Source organism: Dioscorea cayenensis, chromosome 10, assembly GCF_009730915.1.
Source record: "Dioscorea cayenensis subsp. rotundata cultivar TDr96_F1 chromosome 10, TDr96_F1_v2_PseudoChromosome.rev07_lg8_w22 25.fasta, whole genome shotgun sequence".
In the NCBI taxonomy this organism is placed as follows: Eukaryota; Viridiplantae; Streptophyta; class Magnoliopsida; order Dioscoreales; family Dioscoreaceae; genus Dioscorea; species Dioscorea cayenensis.
In genome coordinates, this window is record NC_052480.1 from 17558713 (window position 1) to 17568434 (window position 9722).

At 39.3% G+C, this 9722-nt stretch overlaps 1 non-coding gene across 1 annotated transcript; it reads left to right on the forward strand.

Moving 5' to 3' along the window:
• Positions 1 to 8582: 8582 nt before the first annotated feature.
• Positions 8583 to 8690, forward strand: LOC120271365. The gene has a single exon (XR_005539977.1). It is a non-coding gene; the product is annotated as a small nucleolar RNA R71 (small nucleolar RNA).
• Positions 8691 to 9722: the final 1032 nt, after the last annotated feature.

The window sequence follows — 9722 nt, forward strand, 5'->3', positions numbered from 1 at the left end:
AATTCAAGGAGGTTGGCTAACATTCTCGCATTTTCAAGAGTAGAGGGACCAGTTTGAAACTTCTCAAGATTTCCTCCAAATATTGCGTTCACGATCTACATTGGCTTCTTTCTTTAACATTCGGCTTCACAACCCTATATGCATGAAACTAATATAAATGCACACATATTAGCGCTAAAACCCGATAAAAGTAATGCTCATCATAACAAAAGAACACTTCAAAATCTTATCACACAAAGCACTTATCAAACTCCCCCACACTTAAGTTTTTGCCTGTCCTCAAGCAATAATTAAAACATTGAAGCATAGACGAAGGAAATTTTGGAAGTGCTTGGCCTTAGGTTCAACGAAGCATGCAAAGAGAGCATTCTACAAGTAAGGGGAATTTCAACACTAAATACGAAAAATCAACGCTCTAGCTAAAAACTTGAATCAAAAAGGACAACAAACCCGAAATTGTGTAAGTGTGTAAACTCACTCAAGTCAACCCAAAGTATACTCAAAGTTCTAAGTATAAGAGACTTATTTATCTACAAAAAGTAACAAAAATTAAAAAGAAGGTAGTAGCTTCACACATCCTGTAAGGTAGCCCTTTTCCAAAAGCGGCCGCTAAGGTGGCTTTCACACTTCGAGGTGCTAGCTCCTTCTACCGAGTGGTAGCTTTCACTCATCCTATGAGATAACTCTTTCTCTCATTAGGGCATAACTAGTATCCAACTTATGAGAGTAGTTTCATACTTCATAGGTGGTAGCTCTTTCCACCAAACAAACATAACTAAACAATAAAAACTATTTTTGTTCTTTTCTTTTTCCATTTTTCCAAATTTCTTTCCACAATTAACAAAAGAAACAACTATAACTAGTCCCTTTCACATCAAACTTGAGTTTCCAAAAGAGTTTAAAGAATGAGTAGTGCAACAAGTGTCAATCGGGCAAAAATTCCTAGAAATTCAAGCAAGAACTAGAGCATGAGAACATTCAATGTTAAAAATTCTCCAAAACCAAAGAATACAATCATTGCGACTAAGGTGAACCGCCATTGGCTATCTGAGCATGTATATCAATCAAAATTAATATAAAAGACATGTGCACTATGAAACTCAACTCATCCACAAAGGTTACCAAGATGGATTCTCAACCCTAGTGTCACTCTAAGAGAAAATCAACTCAACAAGCATTTATGATTGGAACTCAATTAAAGATATCAATTAAAAAAAACATAATAAAAGGTCAATGAAACAATAACATCCTAGGGTTTACAAGTCCAAGCACCCACTAGGGGTTTAGCTCTCCATGGAGCAAAATACAATCAATAATGAAATCAAAAGTAAAGATATGTAATCCATGAATAAAACCTTCTTGGTACTCATGTCAATCGTTTTGTGGAGTAGCCGCATCTTCTCCAAAGTTTAGCTCGTCAAGCCTAGGGCACACCTCACCGAATCGATGCTAACGAAAGCTCCCACAATAACTCTCTTCCGAAGAAACGCGGTGTTCAAAGCCATCAAACCACTCCAAAAGTCTAGCCAAAGCCTCTCCAAATACTAGCCAGCGAGGCGTGAAGAGATGGGCAAAAGATGGGAAAAAAAGATTGGAAAAAGGATCCTTCAATCGTGTTGAAATCACGACTTAAATAAAAGCTGGAATATGGGAATCCACGGGCGTGTGGAATTTCCCTACGCCCTTGTGAATATGCAGGAATTGATTTTCAGCGGCCTATGAATAGTGAGTGCTATAGTGATTTCTATAGTGTTTTCCTATAGTAAAATGCAACAGTACTCAGCAAAAACACTCCCGAATCCACACTTTTTATCGAGGCCACATGAATGGGCACACATCCATACGATAGATCACATTGCTTCTTCAATAAAAATTACATTTAACGAAGTTCTTGCTAGCGTTGCACACGTCGAAACACATGACTGTGACTGCCTTTGTGCCCCCCAAACCATGTAATTGCTTTAACACATGTAGATTGGCACACATTCATGTATCTTTGAGCACAACTTGCGTTTCCACGTTTGTTCACTCCAAGATTTCATCAACAAAGTGCCTCCACGATCTACTTTGGCTTCTTTATTCTATAATTGCATCCACAAGCCTACATGCACAAAAGAACACAAATACACATGTATAAGCAATAAAAACACGAGAAAAAGTAATGCTCATCGCAACAAAAAGAATACTTTCTATTACTAATACATAAGCACTTATCGGGGCTACTACGATGTCCCATGAATAGTGGGTCTAACAAAATCTGAAAGTGTTCTTTTGTTGCCCCCTTGTTCAGTCATGTTTTTTAATTCTTCAAACTCTATTTCAGCTGGACGATTATGTTCTTACACAGGTTCTTTACCCCTTCTACAAAGTGTTTGTTCAAGTTTAGGATCACCTTCAACCAATATCGAAGGGTTCCCTCGGTCATAACCCGGAGTTGTAACCAAAGAAAGAAAAAAACAAATAAGAATGATGAAAGAATAAGAAAGTGTGAAATAGAACAAGTGATGAATAGCTAAAAATAGCAAAAGTGCAAAAGTGTTTCCAAAAATGCCTATTCCCGGTAATGGTGCTAAAAATTTTGACACACCCTTTGTGTGTGTACCACAAGTGCATGGGTTTGTTGAAGTAATAAGACCTTTGTGAGTGGGTAGTCGTATACATAGGTAATAGTGATCGAAAACACAAAGATCTCTATTTAACCGAAATGAAGATGAATCGATAGTGGTGTGAAAAATCAATGCAAATAGGAAGAAGTAAAGAAAAAAAGGAAGCACAAGTAAATGATAGGAGAGTCAATCGACGGAAAAGTGGGAGTACCCGTACATTCCTCACCCTAGGACTATTGCTTCAAGTGCAATACCAATCATTATGTCTCTCAACCAATGCTTGATGAGTCGTGGAAATCCTAAAATACACGGTTCCAAACCTAAGGTCATCCATGACTAACTCTACCTATGCCCTAGCGGAGAAATCATTCAGTCTCGACGCCTCACACTATGTAAGGTTGCTTAAAGCTCTAGGTACTCCAAGTATTCCCTAATATAGATCTAACCCTTTGGTTTAGGCGAAAGACCCCTAGTAATAATTAAGCCCAAGATACTAAGGATTACTTCAACTCTTCACTCTATTGCTTGTGCAACTAAGCCCCAATGGAGTTCCTCTCTTTGCACTTTACTCTATTGTGATCACAAAGAACAATTAGAACATGGAGGTAGGATAAATCACACAGAAGTGGAAAGGGGACGTTCCGCTACCTCTCGACTCACCCTCTCGACCCTCTCCATTTTTGCTTTATCTAACCCTCATTCATAGTGTGTCAATGACTCACAAGGATTACCAATGTAGACTCTCAACCCTAGTGTCACTCTAAGGGAAAATCCATTCAACAAACATTCAAGATTGTAACTCAATTAAAGGCATCAATTAAGAAACATAATAGAAAGGTCAAAGAAACAATATCATCATAGGGTTTACAAGTCCAACTACCCACTAAGGGTTTAGCTCTCCATAGAGCGAGATATAATCAATAATAAAATCAAAAGTAAAAACATGCAATCCATAAGTAAAACCCCCTTGGTATTCATGTCGATGGCCTTGTGGAGTAGCAGCATCTTCTCCAAAGATTCCCTCATCGAGCATAAGGTACACCTCACCGAATTGATGCTCATGAAAGCTCCCCCAATAACTATTTTCTGAAGGAACACGGTGTTTAAGGCCGTAGAACTATTCCAAAACCCTTGCCAAACCCTCTCCAAACCCTAGCCGCAAGCGCCTCCCAAGATGAGAAAAGATGGCCCAAATGCTGGAAAGAAGATCCCTCAAAATGGTTGAAATCATGACTTAAATAGGGCTGAAATCGGGTATCCACACGGGCGTGTGTAATTTCCACACGCCCGTGTGAAATTACAGGAATTGATTTTCTGAGGCATGTGAACAATGAATGTTATAGTAACTTTAATACAGCGACTTTCTACAGTAACATGCTACAGTATTTCGCCAAAATACTCCCGAATCCACACTTTTCATCGAGGCCACACGAATGGGCACAAATACATATGGTAGATCGCATTGCTTCTTCAATAAAAATTACATTTGACGAAGATCTTGCTAGCGTTGCACACGTTGGACACGTGAGCATGACTGCCTTTGTGCCCCTCCAATTTGCATGTTCACTGGAGCACAGTGGAGGTTGGCACACACTCACATGCCTTTGAACACAACTTGTATCTTCATGTTTGTTCACTCCAAGATTTCATCAACAAAGTGCATCAATGATATACTTTGGTTTCTTTCTTCTATAATTTTCTCCATAACCGTACATGCGCAAAAGAACACAAATACACGTGTATAAGCGATAAAATTTGAGAAAATTAATGCTCATTGTAAAAAAAGAATACTTCATATTACTAATACACAAGCACTTATCAACTATCCTGATATTTTGACTCTGTAGAGAGCGTACAGAGCATTATGCAGACAGGGGCAGTATGAGTCGGGAGTGTCTAAGGCCACATGCCTGTCTCTGCTGAGCTACAGATATATACACGTTGTTCTCAGCAGGTCAGTGAACCGTCGCGGTAATAGCACTGGAGACTTGAGCTGGCAAGAGCTGCTATACTTGTACTCCATGGTACAAAGCGAGCCGGTTCATCCAGGACAAATTGTGGCCAAGCACCTACATCACCAGGGCCAGCATATCAGAGTCGGTATTCTTTCCTTAGGTCCCTGCATCACTTAACTCATCATGGGGATGGGTCTATTGGACAGTATCAGGGGGCCAAGAAAGCATTTATATTGTCTCCTCTCGGCATAGAGACTATAAGGTTGATGGGGATGGTCCGGAGGTACAGACCAGGAGTCTATGTGATGATCATGCCCCCACCTGAGACAACTGAGAGTGAGGGTGACGCAGCAAGGGGTTCACAGCCTACACTTGAGTCTCAGCCTAAGTAGATGGAGACTGAGGCTCCACCTACAGCACATGGGCCACCTCCAATGCAGATTTTTTCTCCATCTCGAGCATATGATCATTTTGAGAGGCTCAAGAGTGTGGTAAGGATGCTATGGACAGAGATTATTGAGGTTCGCCCAATATAGGCTGCAAACCACATGGATGTGATGGGGTGTCTCGATATTTCACAGTAGTTACTCAAGCGAGACGTAACCTCAGTATTTGTTATGAGACCCTGGACTCCTCAAGCATCCCTAGCCTCACCATCACTAGTAGCAGTAGCAATAGCAGAGGAGATAGAGCCAGATACTAGTGCTTGATGTATCTTTACTTTTCTTTGTTCTTACTTTTTGTATTTCATTTCAACATTATGTTTTGTACTTGTACTACTCAAAAAGGTTCCTCCTTCTGAGTTTATCTTTTATTTTCAGTTGTCTTGAATTGTATTTCATTTTTATATCTTTATATATACTCTAGTTTATTTTGTTTTGTTGAGCTTCACTGAACCTCCTTGTGTATACATGCAGATGGTCTTGTGAGTATGGAAATTAAGGACTAGTCATGGACAGGGACAATGTAACATTCACATGGATATATATGCTCCATAACCTATTGGAACTCAACTCTCATTGAATATAGCTTTATCAAACGTACCATTAAGAGTTTAGGGGAGTATTGTTTCAATTGCCCACCTCTACATATGTTTTTGATTGCATTATATTTTATTGTGCTTGCATGCGTACATTGAGTGCAATGTACATCTTAAGTGTAGGAGGGAGTTCACATTAAACATGTTCTATACTTATGCTTTTATTATATATACTCATGTAGCCAATGGCTATTGACCTTACTTGCAATGGTCGTATTCTTAAGTTAGGATAATTTTTAACATTGAATTTTCTCATGCTCTAGTTTCTACTTAGATTTTTAGGAATTTTTGCCCGATTGACACTTATTGCACTACTCACTCATTTAACCTTGTGGAAACTCAAATTCAATGTCTAACGGACTAGTTTAATTGTTTCTTGCTTTAATTGCTTTGAAAAAAAAATGGTTGAATGAAAAGAAAAAAGTATGCTTGTTTTGTTTGCGCATTGGGGGTGAAAAGTGCTACCACCTGTGAAGTATGAAGATACTCTCATAAGTCAGATAGTAGTTATGCCCTAATGAGAGAAAAAGCTATCTCATGGGATGAGTGAAAGGTACTACCCCGGTAGAAAGAGCTACCACCTCGAGATTGTGAAAGCTATCTTAGCACCGCTTAGGAAAGGGCTACCTTAGAGGATGTGTTAAACTACTACCATCTCTTTTCTTTCTTTTTGTACATAAATAAGTCCTTTGTACTTAGAGCTTTGAGGTGTATATGGTAGGTTGACTTGAGTGAGTTTACACAGACTTACATGATATCGGATTTGTTGTCCTTTTTTATTTGAGTTTTTAGCTAGAGCATTGATTTTTCTTATTCGGTGTTGAAATTTTGCCTTGCTTGTAGAATGCTTCCCTTGCATGCTCTGTTGAACCTAAGGCCAAGAACTTTCAATATTGGCTTCTTTTATGCTTCAATGTTTTATTTTTGCTTGAGGACAGCAAAAGCATAAGTATGGGGGAGTTTGATAAGTTTTTGTATACTAGTAATATGAAGTATTGTTTTGTTATATTGAGCATTACTTTTCTCAGATTTTATTGCTCATACATGTGTATTTGTGCTACTTTTGTGCATGTAGGGGTGTGGAGACAATTATGGAGGAAAGAAACCAAAGTAGATCATGGATGCACTTTGTTGATAAAATCTTGGAGTAAACAGACGTGAAGATATAAGTTGTGCTCAAAGACATGTGAGTGTGTGCCAACCTTCGTTGTGCTCGAGTGAACATGAAAATTGGAAGGCACAAAGGCAGTCACATTCACGTGTTCCGACTTGTGCAACATTATCAAGATCTTCATCAATGTGACTTTCCTTGAAGGCGCAACGCTATCTACCACATGAATGTGTGACCGTTCATGTGGCCTTGATGAAAAGTGTGCATTCGGGAGCATTTTTGGCGTAATCTGCAGTAGTCTGCTGTAGTGAATCACTGTAGCAAATTACTTGTGGAAGTTACTCTTCTGAGACCATCAGAAAAATTAGTTTCCTTGAGATTCACATGGGCGTGTAGAATTTCCACACGCCCATGTGGATGCCCGATTCTAACCCCTATTTAAGTCACGATTTCAGCTGCTTTTGAAAGATCTTTTTGCCCAACTTTTTTCTCATCTTTGGAGGTGCTCACGGCTAGGGGTTCGGACGAGGGCTTTGGCAAAAGCTTTTTAGAGTGGTTCTACGTCCCTTTAACACCACATTTCTTCAGAAGAGAGTTATTGGGGAAGCTTTTGTCAGCATCGATTCGGTGAGGTGTGCACTAGGCTTCGCGAGGAAACCCTTAGAGAACACAAGGCTACTCCATAAGACCATCGACACGGAATATGAGAGGGCTTAACTTATAGATTGCATGTTTTTACATTTGATTTCATTACTGATTGTATTTTGCTATATGGAGAGCTAAACCCCTAGTGGATGCTTGAACTTGTAAACCCTAGGATGTTTTTATTTCATTAACCGTTCATTATGTTTCTTTAATTGATGTCTTTAAATGAGTTCCAATCTTGAATGCTTGTTGAACTAATTTTCCCTTAGAGTGACACTAGGGTTGAAAATCTACATTTGTAATCCTTGTCATTGAGTGACACACCATGAGGATTAGACAAAGCAAAATTGGAGAGGGTTGAGTGGGTTAGTCGAGAGGTAGAGGAACATCCCCTTTCCCTTCCATTGTGATTTATCCTACCTCCATGTTCCAAGGGTTCTTTGCGGTCACAATAGAGTGAAGTGCTAATAGAGGAACTCCGCTGGGGCTTAGTTGCGCAAGCAACATAGTGAAGCATTGAAATAATCCTTAATGTTGGGGCTTAATTGTAACTAGGGGTCTTTCGCCTGGACCAAAGGTTTAGACCTATATTAGGGAATAAGGTTTATCACTTAGAGTCCCTAGAGCTTTAAGTGATCTTGCACAGTGTGAGGTGTCGAGACTGAGCTATTTCTTCGCCGGGCCATAGTATAGGGTTAGTCACGGTTGACCTTAGGTTTAGAACCGTGTATTTTAGGATCTCCATGACTCATTAAGCATCAGTTAGGAAACATAATGATTGGTCTTGCACTTAAAGTAATAGTCCTAGGGTGAGCAATGTCCGGGTGCCCCACTTTCTATCGATTGCCTTACCTCTCATTTTATTGTGTCTCTCTTTCTTGTTTTCCTTATTTCTTTCCACATTGATATTTTTCACACCATCTTTGAACCATCATCATCATAGTTAAATAGCAATTCTAGTATTTCTGATCACTATTCCCTATGGATATGACTACCCACTCACCAGGGTACTTATTACTTTGACAACCCATGCACTTACGGTACACACACAAGGGGTGTATCACTCATGTATTTCACTGATAACTGATTATAGCCATCTACTCATTGAGCTGTCGGGCTCCTTTGGGGGTTTTACTAACTAAGCTACCTCCTGCTGCAACATCAAGTAATTGTTTTGTGCTTAGGTTCAAACCATTATAGAAAGTTTGGATGATCATGCCCTCGGGAAACCAATGCTAAGAACATTTCCAGAGGAGATCCTTGAACCCATTACATGTCTCAAAAAGAGACTCCAAATCTGTGTGTAGAAAAGAGGATAATTCATTCCTGAGCTTAGCAGATTTTCCAGGAGGAAAATATCAGGCAAGAAAAGCTTCTACCATCTTCTCCCAAGTAGTGATCGATGCTCTAGGTAATGAATGTAGCCATTTCTTTACTCTCCCCTTCAAGGAAATTTGGAAGGTCCTCAACTTGATAGCATCATCTGTGACACCATTAATCTTGAGCATGTCACACACTTCTAAGAAATTCTCGATGTGGTTGTTTGGATCCTCATCGCCCAAACCATTAAACTATGCCGCATGTTGTAACATCTGGATGAAGCATGGCTTGAGCTCAAAACTCTGAGTTGTAATTAGTAGCCACACAATACTAAACTGCGTGCCAAGAACTACAGGTCTTGCATAATCTGAGAGTGTCCTCTGCTACTTGTGTTATTCTGCCATATTATCAGACCCTTCACCTTCTATCTCCGCTTGATTTTTCTGTTCTTGTACTGGTTCCTTTCCCTGCCTATGAGTTCTTCTTCCAATTTCCAAGTCACCTTAAACCAATATCGAAGGGTTGCTTTGGGTCATAACCTAGAGCTACAATCAAAGAAAGAAAAACAAATCAAAAAGATGGAAGAATAAGAAAGTGTGAAATAGAACAAGTGATGAATAGCTAAAATACCAAATTACAAATCCTTCCAAAACACCTATTCCCCGGTAACGATGACAAAAACTTGACACACCCCTTGCGTGTGTATATTGCAAGTGCACTTGTTATCGATGTAATAAAGTACCCCGGTGAGTTGACAGTCGTATCCAAATGGAATAGTTGTTAGGAAGCAAATAGTGATGCTATTTAGCTATCAAATAAACCAATTTGTGATTTGAGTGAACAATATTAATGCAAATAAGAATAAAGAAAATAGAATAGAGAGTAATAGGAATAAGAAGAGATAATCAATGGGAATATGGGGTACCCAGACATTTCTCAGACTAGAACTATTATTTCAAGTGAAAGACTAGTCATGATACCTCCTAACTGATGTTTAATGAGTCATGGAAATCCAAAGACACACGGTCCCAAAACTAAGGTCAATC